This window comes from Spermophilus citellus (genome assembly GCF_964194105.1).
Source record: "Spermophilus citellus genome assembly, chromosome: 13".
Lineage (NCBI taxonomy): Eukaryota > Metazoa > Chordata > Mammalia > Rodentia > Sciuridae > Spermophilus > Spermophilus citellus.
In genome coordinates, this window is record NC_138193.1 from 29165441 (window position 1) to 29185678 (window position 20238).

Sequence of the window (20238 nt, forward strand, 5' to 3'; positions counted from 1 at the left end):
AATTTGGGGAACAAAGTGGGCTCAGTGTACTGATCATTACCTGAAAGTATCACACAGTTTGGGTGTAAAAATATTTGCTGAGATTTCTGGAGATTCGTAATTTTTGGAAGCTTGGCAACCCCTTTCAATGAAAGGGTTTCTCGCCTGTCACTGCTTAGGGCTACATCAATAGGAAACAGAACATAGAGATAGAAGTTGAAACTACTTAATTGTGTCAAATTTCAAGAAGCTAGCACAAACCGTGTTTGATTTAGAGTTCCAAATACATCTATCAATATAGGAGAAAACAGAGTGAAACGCCAAAATTCAAACTGTTACTGGAAACGAACGCTTCAACATAGAAGAAGGAAATTTGGGGAACCAAGTGGGCTTAGTGTACTGATCATTACCTGAAAGTATGACGCAGTTTGGGTGTAAAAATATTTGCTGAGATTTCTGTAGATTCGTAATTTTTGGAAGCCTGGCGGGTTAACCCCTTTCAATGAAAGTGTTTCTCGCCTGTCACTGCTTAGGGCTACATCAATAGGAAACAGAGCATAGAGATAGAACTTGAAACTAATTAATTGTGTCAAGTTTCAAGAAGCTAGCACAAACCGTGTTTGATTTAGCGTTCCAAATACATCTATCAATATAGGAGAAAACAGAGTGAAACCTAAAAATTCAAACTGTTACTGGAAACGAAAGCTGCAACATTGAAGAACGAAATTTGGGGAACAGAGTGGGGTCAGTGTACTGATCATTACCTGAAAGTATCACCCAGTTTGGGTGTAAAAATATTTGCTGAGATTTCTGGAGATTCGTAATTTTTGGAAGCTTGGCAACCCCTTTCAATGAAAGTGTTTCTCCCTGTCACTGCTTAGGGCTACATCAATAGGAAACAGAACACAGAGATAGAACTTGAAACTAATTAATTGTGTCGAGTTTCAAAAAGCTAGCAAAACCGTGCTTGTTTTAGAGTTCCAAATATATCTATCTATATAGGAGAAAACAGAGTGAAACGCCAAAATTCAAACTGTTACTGGAAACGAATGCTTCAACACAGAAGAACGAAATTTGGGGAACCAAGTGGGCTTAGTGTATTGATCATTACCTGAAAGTATCATCCAGTTTGGGTGAAAAAATGTTCGCTGAGATTTCTGGAGATTCGTAATTTTTGGACGCTTGGCAACCCCTTTCAATGAAAGTGTTTCTCGCCTGTCACTGCTTAGGGTTAAATCAATCAGAAACAGAACATAGATATAGAACTTGAAACTACTTAACTGTGTCAAGTTTCAAGAAGCTAGCACAAACCTTGCTTGATTTAGAGTTCCAAATACATCTATCAATATAGGAGAAAACAGAGTGAAACGCCAAAATTCAAACTGTTACTGGAAACGAACGCTTCAACGTAGAAGAACGAAATTTGGGGAACCAAGTGGGCTTAGTGTACTGATCATTACCTGAAAGTATCGTCCAGTTTGGGTGAAAAAATGTTTGCTGAGATTTCTGGAGATTCGTAATTTTTGGACGCTTGGCAACCCCTTTCAATGAAAGTGTTTCTCCTCTGTCACTGCTTTGGGCTACACCAATAGGAAACAAAATATAGAGATAGAACTTGAAACTACTTAATTGTGTCAAGTTTCAAGAAGCTAGCACAAACCGTGCGTGATTTAGAGTTCCAAATACATCTATCAATATAGGAGAAAACAGAGTGAAACGCCAAAATTCAAACTGTTACTGGAAACGAACGCTTCAACATAGAAGAACGAAATTTGGGGAACCAAGTGGGCTTAGTGTACTGATCATTACCTGAAAGTATCATCCAGTTTGGGAGAAAAAATATTTGCTGAGATTTCTGGAGATTCGTAATTTTTGGAAGCTTGGCAACCCCTTTCAATGAAAGTGTTTCTCGCCTGTCGCTGCTTAGGGCTACACCAAGAGGAAACAAAATATAAAGATAGAACTTGAAACTACTTAATTGTTCCCAGTTTCAAGAAGCTAGCACAAACTGTGCTTGATTTAGAGTTCCAAATACAACTATCAATATTGGAAAAAACAGAGTGAAACGCCAGAATTCAAACTGTTACTGGAAACGAACGCTTCAACATAGAAGAACGAAATTTGGGGAACCTAGTGGGCTTAGTGTACTGATCATTACCTGAAAGTATCATCCAGTTTGGGTGAAAAAATATTTGCTGAGATTTCTGGAGATTCGTAATTTTTGGACGCTTGGCAACCCCTTTCAATGAAAGTGCTTCTCGTCTGTCACTGCTTAGGGCTACACCAATAGGAAACAGAACATAGAGATAGAACTTGAAACTAACTAATTGTGTCAAGTTTCAAGAAGCTAGCACAAACCGTGTTTGATTTAGCGTTCCAAATACATCTATCAATATAAGAGAAAACAGAGTGAAACCAAAAATTCAAACTGTTACTGGAAACGAAAGCTGCAACATTGAAGAACGAAATTTGGGGAACAGAGTGGGGTCAGTGTACTGATCATTACCTGAAAGTATCATCCAGTTTGGGTGAAAAAATGTTTGCTGAGATTTCTGGAGATTCGTAATTTTTGGACGCTTGGCAACCCCTTTCAATGAAAGTGTTTCTCGCCTGTCACTGCTTAGGGCTACATCAATCGGAAACAGAACATAGAGATAGAACTTGAAAATACTTAACTGTGTCAAGTTTCAAGAAGCTAGCACAAACAGTGCTTGATTTAGAGTTCCAAATACATCTATCAATATAGGAGAAAACAGAGTGAAACGCCAATATTCAAACTGTTACTGGAAACGAATGCTTCAAATAGAAGAACGAAAATTTGGGGAACCAAGTGGGGTTAGTGTACTGATCATTACCTGAAAGTATCGTCCAGTTTGGATGAAAAAATGTTTGCTGAGATTTCTGGAGATTCGTAATTTTTGGACGCTTGGCAACCCCTTTCAATGAAAGTGTTTCTCGTCTGTCACTGCTTAGGGCTACACCAATAGGAAACAAAATATAGAGATAGAACTTGAAACTACTTAATTGTGTCAAGTTTCAAGAATCTAGCACAAACCGTGCTTGATTTAGAGTTCCAAATACATCTATCAATATAGGAGAAAACAGAGTGAAACGCCAAAATTCAAACTGTTACTGGAAACGAACGCTTCAACATAGAAGAACGAAATTTGGGGAACCACGTGGGCTTAGTGTACTGATTATTGCCTGAAAGTATCATCCAGTTTGGGTGAAAAAATATTTGCTGAGATTTCTGGAGATTCGTAATTTTTGGAAGCTTGGCAACCCCTTTCAATGAAAGTGTTTCTCGTCTGTCATGCTTAGGGCTACACCAATAGGAAACAAAACATAGAGATAGAACTTGAAACTACTTAATTGTGTCAAGTTTCAAAAAGCTAGCACAAACCGTGCTTGGTTTAGAGTTCCAAATACATCTATCAATATAGGAGAAAACAGAGTGAAACGCCAAAATTCAAACTGTTCCTGGAAACGAACGCTTCAACATAGAAGAACGAAATTTGGGGAACCAAGTGGGCTTAGTGTACTGATCATTACCTGAAAGTATCATCCAGTTTGGGTGAAAAAATGTTTGCTGAGATTTCTGGAGATTCGTAATTTTTGGACGCTTGGCAACCCCTTTCAATGAAAGTATTTCTCGCCTGTCACTGCTTAGGGCTACATCAATAGGAAACAGAACATAAAGTTAGAACTTGAAACTTCTTAACTGTGTCAAGTTTCAAGAAGCTAGCACAAACCGTGCTTGAATTAGAGTTCCAAATACATCTATCAATATAGGAGAAAACAGAGTGAAACGCCAAAATTCAAACTGTTACTGGAAACGAATGCTTCAACATAGAAGAACGAAATTTGGGCAACCAAGTGGGCTTAGTGTACTGATCATTACCGGAAAGTATCATCCAGTTTGGGTGAAAAAATGTTTGCTGAGATTTCTGGAGATTCGTAATTTTTGGACGCTTGGCAACCCCTTTCAATGAAAGTGTTTCTTGCCTGTCACTGCTTAGGGCTACATCAATAGGAAACAGAACTTAGAGATAGAACTTGAAACTACTTAATTGTGTCAAGTTTCAAGAAGCTAACACAAACCGTGTTTGATTTAGAGTTTCAAATACATCTATCAATATAGGAGAAAACAGAGTGAAACCTAAAAATTCAAACTGTTACTGGAAACGAAAGCTTCAACATTGAAGAACGAAATTTGGGGAACAAAGTGGGCTTAGTGTACTGATCATTACCTGAAAGTATCGTCCAGTTTGGGTGAAAAAATATTTGCTGAGATTTCTGGAGATTAGTAATTTTTGGACGCTTGGCAACCCCTTTCAATGAAAGTGTTTCTCGTCCGTCACTGCTTAGGGCTACACCAATAGGAAACAAAATATAGAGATAGAACTTGAAACTACTTAATTGTGTCAAGTTTGAAGAAGCTAGCACAAACTGTGCTTGATTTAGAGTTCCAAATACATCTATCAATATTGGAAAAAACAGAGTGAAACACCGAAATTCAAACTGTTACTGGAAACGAACACTTCAACATAGAAGAACGAAATTTGGGGAACCTAGTGGGCTTAGTGTACTGATCATTACCTGAAAGTATCATCCAGTTTTTGTGAAAAAATATTTGCTGAGATTTCTGGAGATTCGTAATTTTTGGAAGCTTGGCAACCCCTTTCAATGAAAGTGTTTCTCGCCTGTCACTGCTTAGGGCTACATTAATCGGAAACAGAACATAGAGATAGAACTTGAAGCTACTTAACTGTGTCAAGTTTCAAGAAGCTAGCACAAACCGTGCTTGATTTAGAGTTCCAAATACATCTATCAATATAGGAGAAAACAGAGTGAAACGCCAAAATTCAAACTGTTACTGGAAACGAACGCTTCAACATAGAAGAACGAAATTTGGGGAACCAAGTGGGCTTAGTGTACTGATCATTACCTGAAAGTATCATCCAGTTTGGGTGAAAAAATATTTGCTGAGATTTCTGGAGATTCGTAATTTTTGGACGCTTAGCAACCCCTTTCAATGAAAGTGTTTCTCGCCTGTCACTGCTTAGGGCTACATTAATCGGAAACAGAACATAGAGATAGAACTTGAAACTACTTAACTGTGTCAAGTTTCAAGAAGCTAGCACAAACCGTGCTTGATTTAGAGTTCCAAATACATCTATCAATATAGGAGAAAACAGAGTGAAACGCCAAAATTCAAACTGTTACTGGAAACGAACGCTTCAACATAGAAGAACGAAATTTGGGGAACCAAGTGGGCTTAGTTTACTGATCATTACCGGAAAGTATCATCCAGTTTGGGTGAAAAAATGTTTGCTGAGATTTCTGGAGATTCGTAATTTTTGGACGCTTGGCAACACCTTTCAATGAAAGTGTTTCTCGCCTGTCACTGCTTAGGGCTACATCAATCGGAAACAGAACATAGAGATAGAACATGAAACTACTTAATTGTGTCAAGTTTCAAGAAGCTAGCACAAACCGTGCTTGATTTAGAGTTCCAAATACATCTATCAATATAGGAGAAAACAGAGTGAAACGCCAAAATTCAAACTGTTACTGGAAACGAACGCTTCAACATAGAAGAACGAAATTTGGGGAACCAAGTGGGCTCAGTGTACTGATCATTACCTGAAAGTATCATCCAGTTTGGGTGAAAAAATGTTTGCTGAGATTTCTGGAGATTCGTAATTTTTGGACGCTTGGCAACTCGTTTCAATGAAAGTGTTTCTCGCCTGTCACTGCTTAGGGCTACATCAATAGGAAACAGAACATAAAGTTGGAACTTGAGACTTCTTAACTGTGTCAAGTTTCAAGAAGCTAGCACAAACCGTGCTTGATTTAGAGTTCCAAATACATCTATCAATATAGGAGAAAACAGAGTGAAACGCCAAAATTCAAACTGTTACTGGAAACGAACGCTTCAACATAGAAGAACGAAATTTGGGGAACCAAGTGGGCTCAGTGTACTGGTCATTACCTGAAAGTATCACCCAGTTTGGGAGAAAAAATATTTGCTGAGATTTCTGGAGATTCGTAATTTTTGGAAGCTTGGCAACTGCTTTCAATGAAAGTGTTTCTCATCTGTCACTGCTTAGGGCTACATCAATAGGAATCAGAACATAGAGATAGAACTTGAAACTAATTAATTGTGTCAAGTTTCAAGAAGCTAGCACAAACCGTGCTTGATTTAGAGTTCCAAATACATCTATCAATATAGGAGAAAACAGAGTGAAACGCCAAAATTCAAACTGTTACTGGAAACGAACGCTTCAACATAGAAGAACGAAATTTGGGGAACCAAGTGGGCTTAGTGTACTGATCATTACCGGAAAGTATCATCCAGTTTGGGTGAAAAAATGTTTGCTGAGATTTCTGGAGATTCGTAATTTTTGGACGCTTGGCAACCCCTTTCAATGAAAGTGTTTCTCATCTGTCACTGCTTAGGGCTACACCAATAGGAAACAAAATATAGACATAGAACTTGAAACTACTTAATTTTGTCAAGTTTCAAGAAGCTAGCACAAACCGTGCTTGATTTAGAGTTCCAAATACATCTATCAATATAGGAGAAAACAGAGTGAAAACCAAAATTCAAACTGTTACTGGAAACGAACGCTTCAACATAGAAGAACGAAATTTGGGGAACCAAGTGGGCTTAGTGTACTGATCATTACCTGAAAGTATCATCCAGTTTGGGAGAAAAAATATTTGCTGAGATTTCTGGAGATTCGTAATTTTTGGAAGCTTGGCAACTGCTTTCAATGAAAGTGTTTCTAATCTGTCACTGCTTTGGGCTACATCAATAGGAATCAGAACATAGAGATAGAACTTGAAACTAATTAATTGTGTCAAGTTTCAAGAAGCTAGCACAAACCGTGCTTGATTTAGAGTTCCAAATACATCTATCAATATAGGAGAAAACAGAGTGTAACCTAAAAATTCAAACTGTTACTGGAAACGAAAGCTGCAACATTGAAGAACGAAATTTGGGGAACAAAGTGGGCTCAGTGTACTGATCATTACCTGAGAGTATCACCCAGTTTGGGTGTAAAAATATTTGCTGAGATTTCTGGAGATTCGTAATTTTTGCAAGCTTGGCAACCCCTTTCAATGAAAGTGTTTCTCGCCTGTCACTGCTTAGGGCTACATCAATAGGAAACAGAACATAGAGATAGAACTTGAAACTACTTAATTGTGTCAAGTTTCAAGAAGGTAGCACAAACCGTGTTTGATGTAGAGTTCCAAATATATCTATCAATATAGGAGAAAACAGAGTGAAACCTAAAAATTCAAACTTTTACTGGAAACGAAAGCTGCAACATTGAGGAACGAAATTTGGGGAACAAAGTGGGCTCAGTGTACTGCTCATTACCTGAAAGTATCACCCAGTTTGGGTGTAAAAATATTTGCTGAGATTTCTGGAGATTCGTAATTTTTGGAAGCTTGGCAACCCCTTTCAATGAAAGGGTTTCTCGCCTGTCACTGCTTAGGGCTACATCAATCGGAAACAGAACATAGAGATAGAACTTGAAACTACTTAATTGTGTCAAGTTTCAAGAAGCTAGCACAAACCGTGCTTGATTTAGAGTTCCAAATACATCTATCAATATAGGAGAAAACAGAGTGTAACCTAAAAATTCAAACTGTTACTGGAAACGAACGCTTCAACATAGAAGAACGAAATTTGGGGAACCAAGTGGGCTTAGTGTACTGATCATTACCTGAAAGTATCATCCAGTTTGGGTGAAAAAATATTTGCTGAGATTTCTGGAGATTCGTAATTTTTGGAAGCTTGGCAACCCCTTTCAATGAAAGTGTTTCTCGTCTGTCACTGCATAGGGCTACACCAATAGGAAACAACATACAGAGATAGAACTTGAAACTACATAATTGTGTCAAGTTTCAAGAAGCTAGCACAAACCGTGCTTGATTTAGAGTTCCAAATACATCTATCAATATTGGAAAAAACAGAGTGAAACGCCAAAATTCAAACTGTTACTGGAAACGAACGCTTCAACATAGAAGAACGAACTTTGGGTAACCTAGTGGGCTTAGTGTACTGATCATTAACTGAAAGTATCATCCAGTTTGGGTGAAAAAATATTTGCTGAGATTTCTGGAGATTCGTAATTTTTGGAAGCTTGGCAACCCCTTTCAATGAAAGTGTTTCTCGCCTGTCACTGCTTAGGGCTACATCAATAGGAAACAGAACATAGAGATAGAACTTGAAACTACTTAATTGTGTCAAGTTTCAAGAAGGTAGCACAAACCGTGTTTGATTTAGAGTTCCAAATACATCTATCAATATAGGAGAAAACAGAGTGAAACCTAAAAATTCAAACTGTTACTGGAAACGAAAGCTGCAACATTGAAGAACGAAATTTGGGGAACAAAGTGGGCTCAGTGTACTGGTCATTACCTGAAAGTATCACCCAGTTTGGGTGTAAAAATATTTGCTGAGATTTCTGGAGATTCGTAATTTTTGGAAGCTTGGCAACCCCTTTCAATGAAAGGGTTTCTCGCCTGTCACTGCTTAGGGCTACATCAATAGGAAACAGAACATAGAGATAGAACTTGAAACTAATTAATTGTGTCAAGTTTCAAAAAGCTAGCACAAACCGTGCTAGATTTAGAGTTCCAAATACATCTATCAATATAGGAGAAAACAGAGTGAAACGCCAAAATTCAAATTGTTACTGGAAACGAACGCTTCAACATAGAAGAACGAAATTTGGGGAACCAAGTGGGCTTAGTGTACTGATCATTACCTGAAATTATCATCCAGATTGGGTGAAAGAATGTTTGCTGAGATTTCTGGAGATTCGTAATTTTTGGACGCTTGGCAAAGCCTTTCAATGAAAGTGTTTCTCGCCTGTCACTGCTTAGGGCTACATCAATCGGAAACAGAACATAGAGATAGAACTTGAAACTACTTAACTGTGTCAAGTTTCAAGAAGCTAGCACAAACCGTGCTTGATTTAGAGTTCCAAATACATCTATCAATATAGGAGAAAACAGAGTGAAACGCCAAAATTAAAACTATTACTGGAAACGAACGCTTCAACATAGAAGAACGAAATTTGGGGAACCAAGTGGGCTTAGTGTACTGATCATTACCTGAAAGTATCATTCAGTTTGGGTGAAAAAATATTTGCTGAGATTTCTGGAGATTCGTAATTTTTGGAAGCTTGGCAACCCCTTTCAATGAAAGTGTTTCTCGCCTGTCACTGCTTAGGGCTACATCAATCGGAAACAGAACATAGAGATAGAACTTGAAACTACATAATTGTGTCAAGTTTCAAGAAGCTAGCACAAACCGTGCTTGATTTAGAGTTCCAAATACATCTATCAATATTGGAAAAAACAGAGTGAAACGCCAAAATTCAAACTGTTACTGGAAACGAACGCTTCAACATAGAAGAATGAACTTTGGGTAACCTAGTGGGCTTAGTGTACTGATCATTAACTGAAAGTATCATCCAGTTTGGGTGAAAAAATATTTGCTGAGATTTTTGGAGATTCGTAATTTTTGGAAGCTTGGCAACCCCTTTCAATGAAAGTGTTTCTCGCCTGTCACTGCTTAGGGCTACATCAATAGGAAACAGAACATAGAGATAGAACTTGAAACTACTTAATTGTGTCAAGTTTCAAGAAGGTAGCACAAACCGTGTTTGATTTAGAGTTCCAAATACATCTATCAATATAGGAGAAAACAGAGTGAAACCTAAAAATTCAAACTGTTACTGGAAACGAAAGCTGCAACATTGAAGAACGAAATTGGGGAACAAAGTGGGCTCAGTGTACTGGTCATTACCTGAAAGTATCACCCAGTTTGGGTGTAAAAATATTTGCTGAGATTTCTGGAGATTCGTAATTTTTGGAAGCTTGGCAACCCCTTTCAATGAAAGGGTTTCTCGCCTGTCACTGCTTAGGGCTACACCAATAGGAAACAGAACATAGAGATAGAACTTGAAACTAATTAATTGTGTCAAGTTTCAAAAAGCTAGCACAAACCGTGCTAGATTTAGAGTTCCAAATACATCTATCAATATAGGAGAAAACAGAGTGAAACGCCAAAATTCAAACTGTTACTGGAAACGAACGCTTCAACATAGAAGAACGAAATTTGGGGAACCAAGTGGGCTTAGTGTACTGATCATTACCTGAAAGTATCATCCAGTTTGGGTGAAAAAATGTTTGCTGAGATTTCTGTAGATTCGTAATTTTTGGAAGCTTGGCAACACCTTTCAATTAAAGTGTTTCTCCTCTGTCACTGCTTAGGGCTACGCCAATAGGAAACAAAATATAGAGATAGAACTTGAAACTACATAATTGTGTCAAGTCAAGAAGCTAGCACAAACCGTGCTTGATTTAGAGTTCCAAATACATCTATCAATATAGGAGAAAACAGAGTGAAACGCCAAAATTCAAACTGTTACTGGAAACGAACGCTTCAACATAGAAGAACGAAATTTGGGGAACCAAGTGGGCTTTGTGTACTAATCATTACCTGAAATTATCATCCAGTTTTGGTGAAAAAATGTTTGCTGAGATTTCTGGAGATACATAATTTTTGGATGCTTGGCAACCCCTTTCAATGAAAGTGTTTCTCGCCTGTCACTGCTTAGGGCTACATCAATCGGAAACAGAACATAGAGATAGAACTTGAAACTACTTAATTGTGTCAAGTTTCAAGAAGCTAGCACAAACCGTGCTTGATTTAGAGTTCCAAATACATCTATCAATATAGGAGAAAACAGAGTGAAACGCCAAAATTCAAACTGTTACTGGAAACGAACGCTTCAACATAGAAGAACGATATTTGGGGAACCAAGTGGGCTTAGTGTACTGATCATTGCCTGAAAGTATCATCCAGTTTGGGTGAAAAAATGTTTGCTGAGATTTCTGGAGATTCGTAATTTTTGGAAGCTTGGCAACCCCTTTCAATGAAAGTGTTTCTCGCCTGTCACTGCTTAGGGCTACACAAATAGGAAACAAAATATAGAGATAGAACTAGAAACTACTTAATTGTGTCAAGTTTCAAAAAGCTATCACAAACCGTGCTTGATTTAGAGTTCTTTATACATCTATCAATATAGGAGAAAACAGAGTTAAACCTAAAAATTCAAACTGTTACTGGAAACGAACGCTTCAACATTGAAGAACGAAATTTGGGGAACAAAGTGGCCTCAGTGTACTGATCATTACCTGAAAGTATCACCCAGTTTGGGTGTAAAAATATTTGCTGAGATTTCTGGAGATTCGTAATTTTTGGAAGCTTGGCAACCTTTTTCAATGAAAGTGTTTCTCATCTGTCACTGCTTAGGGCTACGCCAATAGGAAACAAAATATAGAGATAGAACTTGAAACTACTTAATTGTGTCAAGTTTCAAGAAGCTAGCACAAACCGTGCTTGATTTAGAGTTCCAAATACATCTATCAATATAGGAGAAAAAAGAGTGAAACGCCAAAATTCAAACAGTTACTGGAAACGAACGCTTCAACATAGAAGAACGAAATTTGGGGAACCTAGTGGGTGTAGTGTACTGATCATTACCTGAAAGTATCACCCAGTTTGGGTGTAAAAATATTTGCTGAGATTTCTGGAGATTCGTAATTTTTGGAACCTTGGCAACCCCTTTCAATGAAAGTGTTTCTCGCCTGTCACTGCTTAGGGCTACAACAATAGGAAACGGAACATAGAGATAGAACTTGAAACTACTTAATTGTGTCAAGTTTCAAGAAGCTAGCACAAACCGTGCTTGATTTACAGTTCCAAATACATCTATCAATATACGAGAAAACAGAGTGAAACGCCAAAATTCAAACTGTTACTGGAAACGAACGCTTCAACATTGAAGAACGAAATTTGGAGAACAAAGTGGGCTCAGTGTACTGATCATTACCTGAAAGTATCACCCAGTTTGGGTGTAAAAATATTTGCTGAGATTTCTGGAGATTGGTAATTTTTGGAAGCTTGGCAACCCCTTTCAATGAAAGTGTTTCTCACCTGTCACTGCTTAGGGCTACCACAATAGGAAACAGAACATAGAGATAGAACTTGAAACTACTTAATTGTGTCAAGTTTCAAGAAGCTAGCACAAACCGTGCTTGATTTAGAGTTCCAAATACATCTATCAATATAGGAGAAAACAGAGTGAAACGCCAAAATTCAAACTGTTACTGGAAACGAACGCTTCAACATAGAAGAACGAAATTTGGGAAACCAAGTGGGCTTAGTGTACTGATCATTTCCTGAAAGTATCATCCAGTTTGGGAGAAAAAATGTTTGCTGAGATTTCTGGAGATTCGTACTTTTTGGAAGCTTGGCAACCCCTTTAATTAAAGTGTTTCTCGTCTGTCACTGCTTAGGACTACACCAATAGGAAACAAAATATAGAGATAGAACTTGAAACTACTTAATTGTGTCAAGTTTCAAGAAGCTAGCACAAACCGTGCTTGATTTACAGTTCCAAATACATCTATCAATATAGGAGAAAACAGAGTGAAACGCCAAAATTCAAACTGTTACTGGAAACGAACGCTTCAACATAGAAGAACGAAATTTGGGAAATCAAGTGGGCTTTGTGTACTGATGATTTCCTGAAAGTATCATCCAGTTTGGGAGAAAAAATATTTGCTGAGATTTCTGGAGATTCGTACTTTTTGGAAGCTTGGCAACCCCTTTCAATGAAAGTGTTTCTCACCTGTCACTGCTTAGGGCTACATCAATCAGAAACAGAACATAGAGATAGAACTTGAAACTACTTAATTGTGTCAAGTTTCAAGAAGCTAGCATAAATCGTGTTTGATTTAGAGTTCCAAATACATCTATCAATATAGGAGAAAACAGAGTGAAACCTAAAAATTCAAACTGTTACTGGAAACGAAAGCTTCAACATTGAAGAACGCAATTTGGAGAACAAAGTTGGCTCAGTGTACTGATCATTACCTGAAAGTATCACCCAGTTTGGGTGTCAAAATATTTGCTGAGATTTCTGGAGATTCGTAATTTTTGGAAGCTTGGCAACCCCTTTCAATGAAAGTGTTTCTCGCCTGTCACTGCTTAGGGATACATCAATAGGAAACAGAACATAGAGATAGAACTTGAAACTACTTAATTGTGTCAAGTTTCAAGAAGCTAGCAGAAACCGTGTTTGATTTAGAGTTCCAAATACATCTATCAATATAGGAGAAAACAGAGTGAAACCTAAAAATTCAAACTGTTACTGGAAACGAAAGCTGCAACATTGAAGAACGAAATTTGGGGAACAAAGTGGGCTCAGTGTACTGATCATTACCTGAAAGTATCACACAGTTTGGGTGTAAAAATATTTGCTGAGATTTCTGGAGATTCGTAATTTTTGGAAGCTTGGCAACCCCTTTCAATGAAAGGGTTTCTCGCCTGTCACTGCTTAGGGCTACATCAATAGGAAACAGAACATAGAGATAGAACTTGAAACTACTTAATTGTGTCAAATTTCAAGAAGCTAGCACAAACCGTGTTTGATTTAGAGTTCCAAATACATCTATCAATATAGGAGAAAACAGAGTGAAACGCCAAAATTCAAACTGTTACTGGAAACGAACGCTTCAACATAGAAGAAGGAAATTTGGGGAACCAAGTGGGCTTAGTGTACTGATCATTATCTGAAAGTATGACGCAGTTTGGGTGTAAAAATATTTGCTGAGATTTCTGTAGATTCGTAATTTTTGGAAGCCTGGCGGGTTAACCCCTTTCAATGAAAGTGTTTCTCGCCTGTCACTGCTTAGGGCTACATCAATAGGAAACAGAACATAGAGATAGAACTTGAAACTAATTAATTGTGTCAAGTTTCAAGAAGCTAGCACAAACCGTGTTTGATTTAGCGTTCCAAATACATCTATCAATATAGGAGAAAACAGAGTGAAACCTAAAAATTCAAACTGTTACTGGAAACGAAAGCTGCAACATTGAAGAACGAAATTTGGGGAACAGAGTGGGGTCAGTGTACTGATCATTACCTGAAAGTATCACCCAGTTTGGGTGTAAAAATATTTGCTGACATTTCTGGAGATTCGTAATTTTTGGAAGCTTGGCAACCCCTTTCAATGAAAGTGTTTCTCCCTGTCTCTGCTTAGGGCTACATCAATAGGAAACAGAACACAGAGATAGAACTTGAAACTAATTAATTGTGTCGAGTTTCAAAAAGCTAGCAAAACCGTGCTTGTTTTAGAGTTCCAAATATATCTATCTATATAGGAGAAAACAGAGTGAAACGCCAAAATTCAAACTGTTACTGGAAACGAATGCTTCAACACAGAAGAACGAAATTTGGGGAACCAAGTGGGCTTAGTGTACTGATCATTACCTGAAAGTATCATCCAGTTTGGGTGAAAAAATGTTCGCTGAGATTTCTGGAGATTCGTAATTTTTGGACGCTTGGCAACCCCTTTCAATGAAAGTGTTTCTCGCCTGTCACTGCTTAGGGTTAAATCAATCAGAAACAGAACATAGATATAGAACTTGAAACTACTTAACTGTGTCAAGTTTCAAGAAGCTAGCACAAACCTTGCTTGATTTAGAGTTCCAAATACATCTATCAATATAGGAGAAAACAGAGTGAAACGCCAAAATTCAAACTGTTACTGGAAACGAACGCTTCAACGTAGAAGAACGAAATTTGGGGAACCAAGTGGGCTTAGTGTACTGATCATTACCTGAAAGTATCGTCCAGTTTGGGTGAAAAAATGTTTGCTGAGATTTCTGGAGATTCGTAATTTTTGGACGCTTGGCAACCCCTTTCAATGAAAGTGTTTCTCCTCTGTCACTGCTTTGGGCTACACCAATAGGAAACAAAATATAGAGATAGAACTTGAAACTACTTAATTGTGTCAAGTTTCAAGAAGCTAGCACAAACCGTGCGTGATTTAGAGTTCCAAATACATCTATCAATATAGGAGAAAACAGAGTGAAACTCCAAAATTCAAACTGTTACTGGAAACGAACGCTTCAACATAGAAGAACGAAATTTGGGGAACCAAGTGGGCTTAGTGTACTGATCATTACCTGAAAGTATCATCCAGTTTGGGAGAAAAAATATTTGCTGAGATTTCTGGAGATTCGTAATTTTTGGAAGCTTGGCAACCCCTTTCAATGAAAGTGTTTCTCGCCTGTCGCTGCTTAGGGCTACACCAAGAGGAAACAAAATATAAAGATAGAACTTGAAACTACTTAATTGTTCCCAGTTTCAAGAAGCTAGCACAAACTGTGCTTGATTTAGAGTTCCAAATACAACTATCAATATTGGAAAAAACAGAGTGAAACGCCAGAATTCAAACTGTTACTGGAAACGAACGCTTCAACATAGAAGAACGAAATTTGGGGAACCTAGTGGGCTTAGTGTACTGATCATTACCTGAAAGTATCATCCAGTTTGGGTGAAAAAATATTTGCTGAGATTTCTGGAGATTCGTAATTTTTGGACGCTTGGCAACCCCTTTCAATGAAAGTGCTTCTCGTCTGTCACTGCTTAGGGCTACACCAATAGGAAACAGAACATAGAGATAGAACTTGAAACTAACTAATTGTGTCAAGTTTCAAGAAGCTAGCACAAACCGTGTTTGATTTAGCGTTCCAAATACATCTATCAATATAAGAGAAAACAGAGTGAAACCAAAAATTCAAACTGTTACTGGAAACGAAAGCTGCAACATTGAAGAACGAAATTTGGGGAACAGAGTGGGCTCAGTGTACTGATCATTACCTGAAAGTATCATCCAGTTTGGGTGAAAAAATGTTTGCTGAGATTTCTGGAGATTCGTAATTTTTGGACGCTTGGCAACCCCTTTCAATGAAAGTGTTTCTCGCCTGTCACTGCTTAGGGCTACATCAATCGGAAACAGAACATAGAGATAGAACTTGAAAATACTTAACTGTGTCAAGTTTCAAGAAGCTAGCACAAACAGTGCTTGATTTAGAGTTCCAAATACATCTATCAATATAGGAGAAAACAGAGTGAAACGCCAATATTCAAACTGTTACTGGAAACGAATGCTTCAAATAGAAGAACGAAAATTTGGGGAACCAAGTGGGGTTAGTGTACTGATCATTACCTGAAAGTATCGTCCAGTTTGGATGAAAAAATATTTGCTGAGATTTCTGGAGATTCGTAATTTTTGGACGCTTGGCAACCCCTTTCAATGAAAGTGTTTCTCGTCTGTCACTGCTTAGGGCTACACCAATAGGAAACAAAATATAGAGATAGAACTTGAAACTACTTAATTGTGTCAAGTTTCAAGAATCTAGCACAAACCGTGCTTGATTTAGAGTTCCAAATACATCTATCAATATAGGAGAAAACAGAGTGAAACGCCAAAATTCAAACTGTTACTGGAAACGAACGCTTCAACATAGAAGAACGAAATTTGGGGAACCACGTGGGCTTAGTGTACTGATTATTGCCTGAAAGTATCATCCAGTTTGGGTGAAAAAATATTTGCTGAGATTTCTGGAGATTCGTAATTTTTGGAAGCTTGGCAACCCCTTTCAATGAAAGTGTTTCTCGTCTGTCATGCTTAGGGCTACACCAATAGGAAACAAAACATAGAGATAGAACATGAAACTACTTAATTGTGTCAAGTTTCAAAAAGCTAGCACAAACCGTGCTTGGTTTAGAGTTCCAAATACATCTATCAATATAGGAGAAAACAGAGTGAAACGCCAAAATTCAAACTGTTCCTGGAAACGAACGCTTCAACATAGAAGAACGAAATTTGGGGAACCAAGTGGGCTTAGTGTACTGATCATTACCTGAAAGTATCATCCAGTTTGGGTGAAAAAATGTTTGCTGAGATTTCTGGAGATTCGTAATTTTTGGAAGCTTGGCAACCCCTTTCAATGAAAGTGTTTCTCGTCTGTCATGCTTAGGGCTACACCAATAGGAAACAAAACATAGAGATAGAACATGAAACTACTTAATTGTGTCAAGTTTCAAAAAGCTAGCACAAACCGTGCTTGGTTTAGAGTTCCAAATACATCTATCAATATAGGAGAAAACAGAGTGAAACGCCAAAATTCAAACTGTTCCTGGAAACGAACGCTTCAACATAGAAGAACGAAATTTGGGGAACCAAGTGGGCTTAGTGTACTGATCATTACCTGAAAGTATCATCCAGTTTGGGTGAAAAAATGTTTGCTGAGATTTCTGGAGATTCGTAATTTTTGGACGCTTGGCAACCCCTTTCAATGAAAGTGTTTCTCGTCTGTCACTGCTTAGGGCTACACCAATAGGAAACACAATATAGAGATAGAACTTGAAACTACTTAATTGTGTCAAGTTTCAAGAATCTAGCACAAACCGTGCTTGATTTAGAGTTCCAAATACATCTATCAATATAGGAGAAAACAGAGTGAAACGCCAAAATTCAAACTGTTACTGGAAACGAACGCTTCAACATAGAAGAACGAAATTTGGGGAACCACGTGGGCTTAGTGTACTGATCATTGCCTGAAAGTATCATCCAGTTTGGGTGAAAAAATATTTGCTGAGATTTCTGGAGATTCGTAATTTTTGGAAGCTTGGCAACCCCTTTCAATGAAAGTGTTTCTCGTCTGTCATGCTTAGGGCTACACCAATAGGAAACAAAACATAGAGATAGAACTTGAAACTACTTAATTGTGTCAAGTTTCAAAAAGCTAGCACAAACCGTGCTTGGTTTAGAGTTCCAAATACATCTATCAATATAGGAGAAAACAGAGTGAAACGCCAAAATTCAAACTGTTCCTGGAAACGAACGCTTCAACATAGAAGAACGAAATTTGGGGAACCAAGTGGGCTTAGTGTACTGATCATTACCTGAAAGTATCATCCAGTTTGGGTGAAAAAATGTTTGCTGAGATTTCTGGAGATTCGTAATTTTTGGACGCTTGGCAACCCCTTTCAATGAAAGTATTTCTCGCCTGTCACTGCTTAGGGCTACATCAATCGGAAACAGAACATAGAGATAGAACTTGAAACTACTTAATTGTGTCAAGTTTCAAGAAGCTAGCACAAACCGTGCTTGATTTAGAGTTCCAAATACATCTATTAATATAGGAGAAAACAGAGTGAAACGCCAAATTTCAAACTGTTACTGGAAACGAACGCTTCAACATAGAAGAAAGAAATTTAGGGAACCAAGTGGGCTTAGTGTACTGATCATTACCGGGAAGTATCATCCAGTTTGGGTGAAAAAATATTTGCTGAGATTTCTGGAGATTAGTAATTTTTGGACGCTTGGCAACCCCTTTCAATGAAAGTGTTTCTCGTCTGTCACTGCTTAGGGCTACACCAATAGGAAACAAAATATAGAGATAGAACTTGACACGACTTAATTGTGTCAAGTTTCAAGAAGCTAGCACAAACCGTGCTTGATTTAGAGTTCCAAATACATCTATCAATATAGGAGAAAACAGAATGAAACGCCAAAATTCAAACTGTTACTGGAAACGAACGCTTCAACATAGAAGAACGATATTTGGGGAAACAAGTGGGCTTAGTGTACTGATCATTACCTGAAAGTATCATCCAGTTTGGGTGAAAAAATATTTGCTGAGATTTCTGGAGATTCGTAATTTTTGGAAGCTTGGCAACCCATTTCAATGAAAGTGTTTCTCGCCTGTCACTGCTTAGGGCTACATCAATAGGAAACAGAACATAAAGTTAGAACTTGAAACTTCTTAACTGTGTCAAGTTTCAAGAAGCTAGCACAAACCGTGCTTGATTTAGAGTTCCAAATACATCTATCAATATAGGAGAAAACAGAGTGAAACGCCAAAATTCAAACTGTTACTGGAAACGAATGCTTCAACATAGAAGAACGAAATTTGGGGAACCAAGTGGGCTTAGTGTACTGATCATTACCTGACAGTATCATCCAGTTTGGGAGAAAAATATTTGCTGAGATTTCTGGAGATTCGTAATTTTTGGACGCTTGGCAACCCCTTTCAATGAAAGTGTTTCTCGTCTGTCACTGCTTAGGGCTACATCAATAGGAAACAGAACATAGAGATAGAACTTGAAACTAATTAATTATGTCAAGCTTCAAGAAGCTAGCACAAACCGTGTTTGATTTAGAGTTCCAAATACATCTATCAATATAGGAGAAAACACAGTGTAACCTAAAAATTCAAACTGTTACTGGAAACGAAAGCTGCAACATTGAAGAACGAAATTTGGGGAACAGAGTGGGGTCAGTGTACTGATCATTACCTGAAAGTATCATCCAGTTTGGGTGAAAAAATGTTTGCTGAGATTTCTGGAGATTCGTAATTTTTGGACGCTTGGCAACCCCTTTCAATGAAAGTGTTTCTCGCATGTCACTGCTTAGGGCTACATCAATTGGAAACAGAAAATAGAGATAGAACTTGAAACTACTTAACTGTGTCAAGTTTCAAGAAGCTAGCACAAACCGTGCTTGATTTAGAGTTCCAAATACATCTATCAATATAGGAGAAAACAGAGTGAAAACTAAAAATTCAAACTGTTACTGGAAACGAACGCTTCAACATAGAAGAACGAAATTTGGGGAACCAAGTGGGCTTAGTGTACTGATCATTACCTGAAAGTATCGTCCAGTTTGGATGAAAAAATGTTTGCTGAGATTTCTGGAGATTCGTAATTTTTGGACGCTTGGCAACCCCTTTCAATGAAAGTGTTTCTCGTCTGTCACTGCTTAGGGCTACACCAATAGGAAACAAAATATAGAGATAGAACTTGAAACTACTTAATTGTGTCAAGTTTCAAGAAGCTAGCACAAACCGTGCTTGATTTAGAGTTCCAAATACATCTATCAATATAGGAGAAAACAGAGTGAAACGCCAAAATTCAAACTGTTACTGGAAACGAACGCTTCAACATAGAAGAACGAAATTTGGGGAACCACGTGGGCTTAGTGTACTGATCATTAACTGAAAGTATCATCCAGTTTGGGTGAAAAAATATTTGCTGAGATTTCTGGAGATTCATAATTTTTGGAAGCTTGGCAACCCCTTTCAATGAAAGTGTTTCTCGCCTGTCACTGCTTAGGGCTACATCAATAGGAAACAGAACATAAAGTTAGAACTTGAAACTTCTTAACTGTGTCAAGTTTCAAGAAGCTAGCACAAACCGTGCTTGATTTAGAGTTCCAAATACATCTATCAATATAGGAGAAAACAGAGTGAAACGCCAAAATTCAAACTGTTACTGGAAATGAATGCTTCAACATAGAAGAACGAAA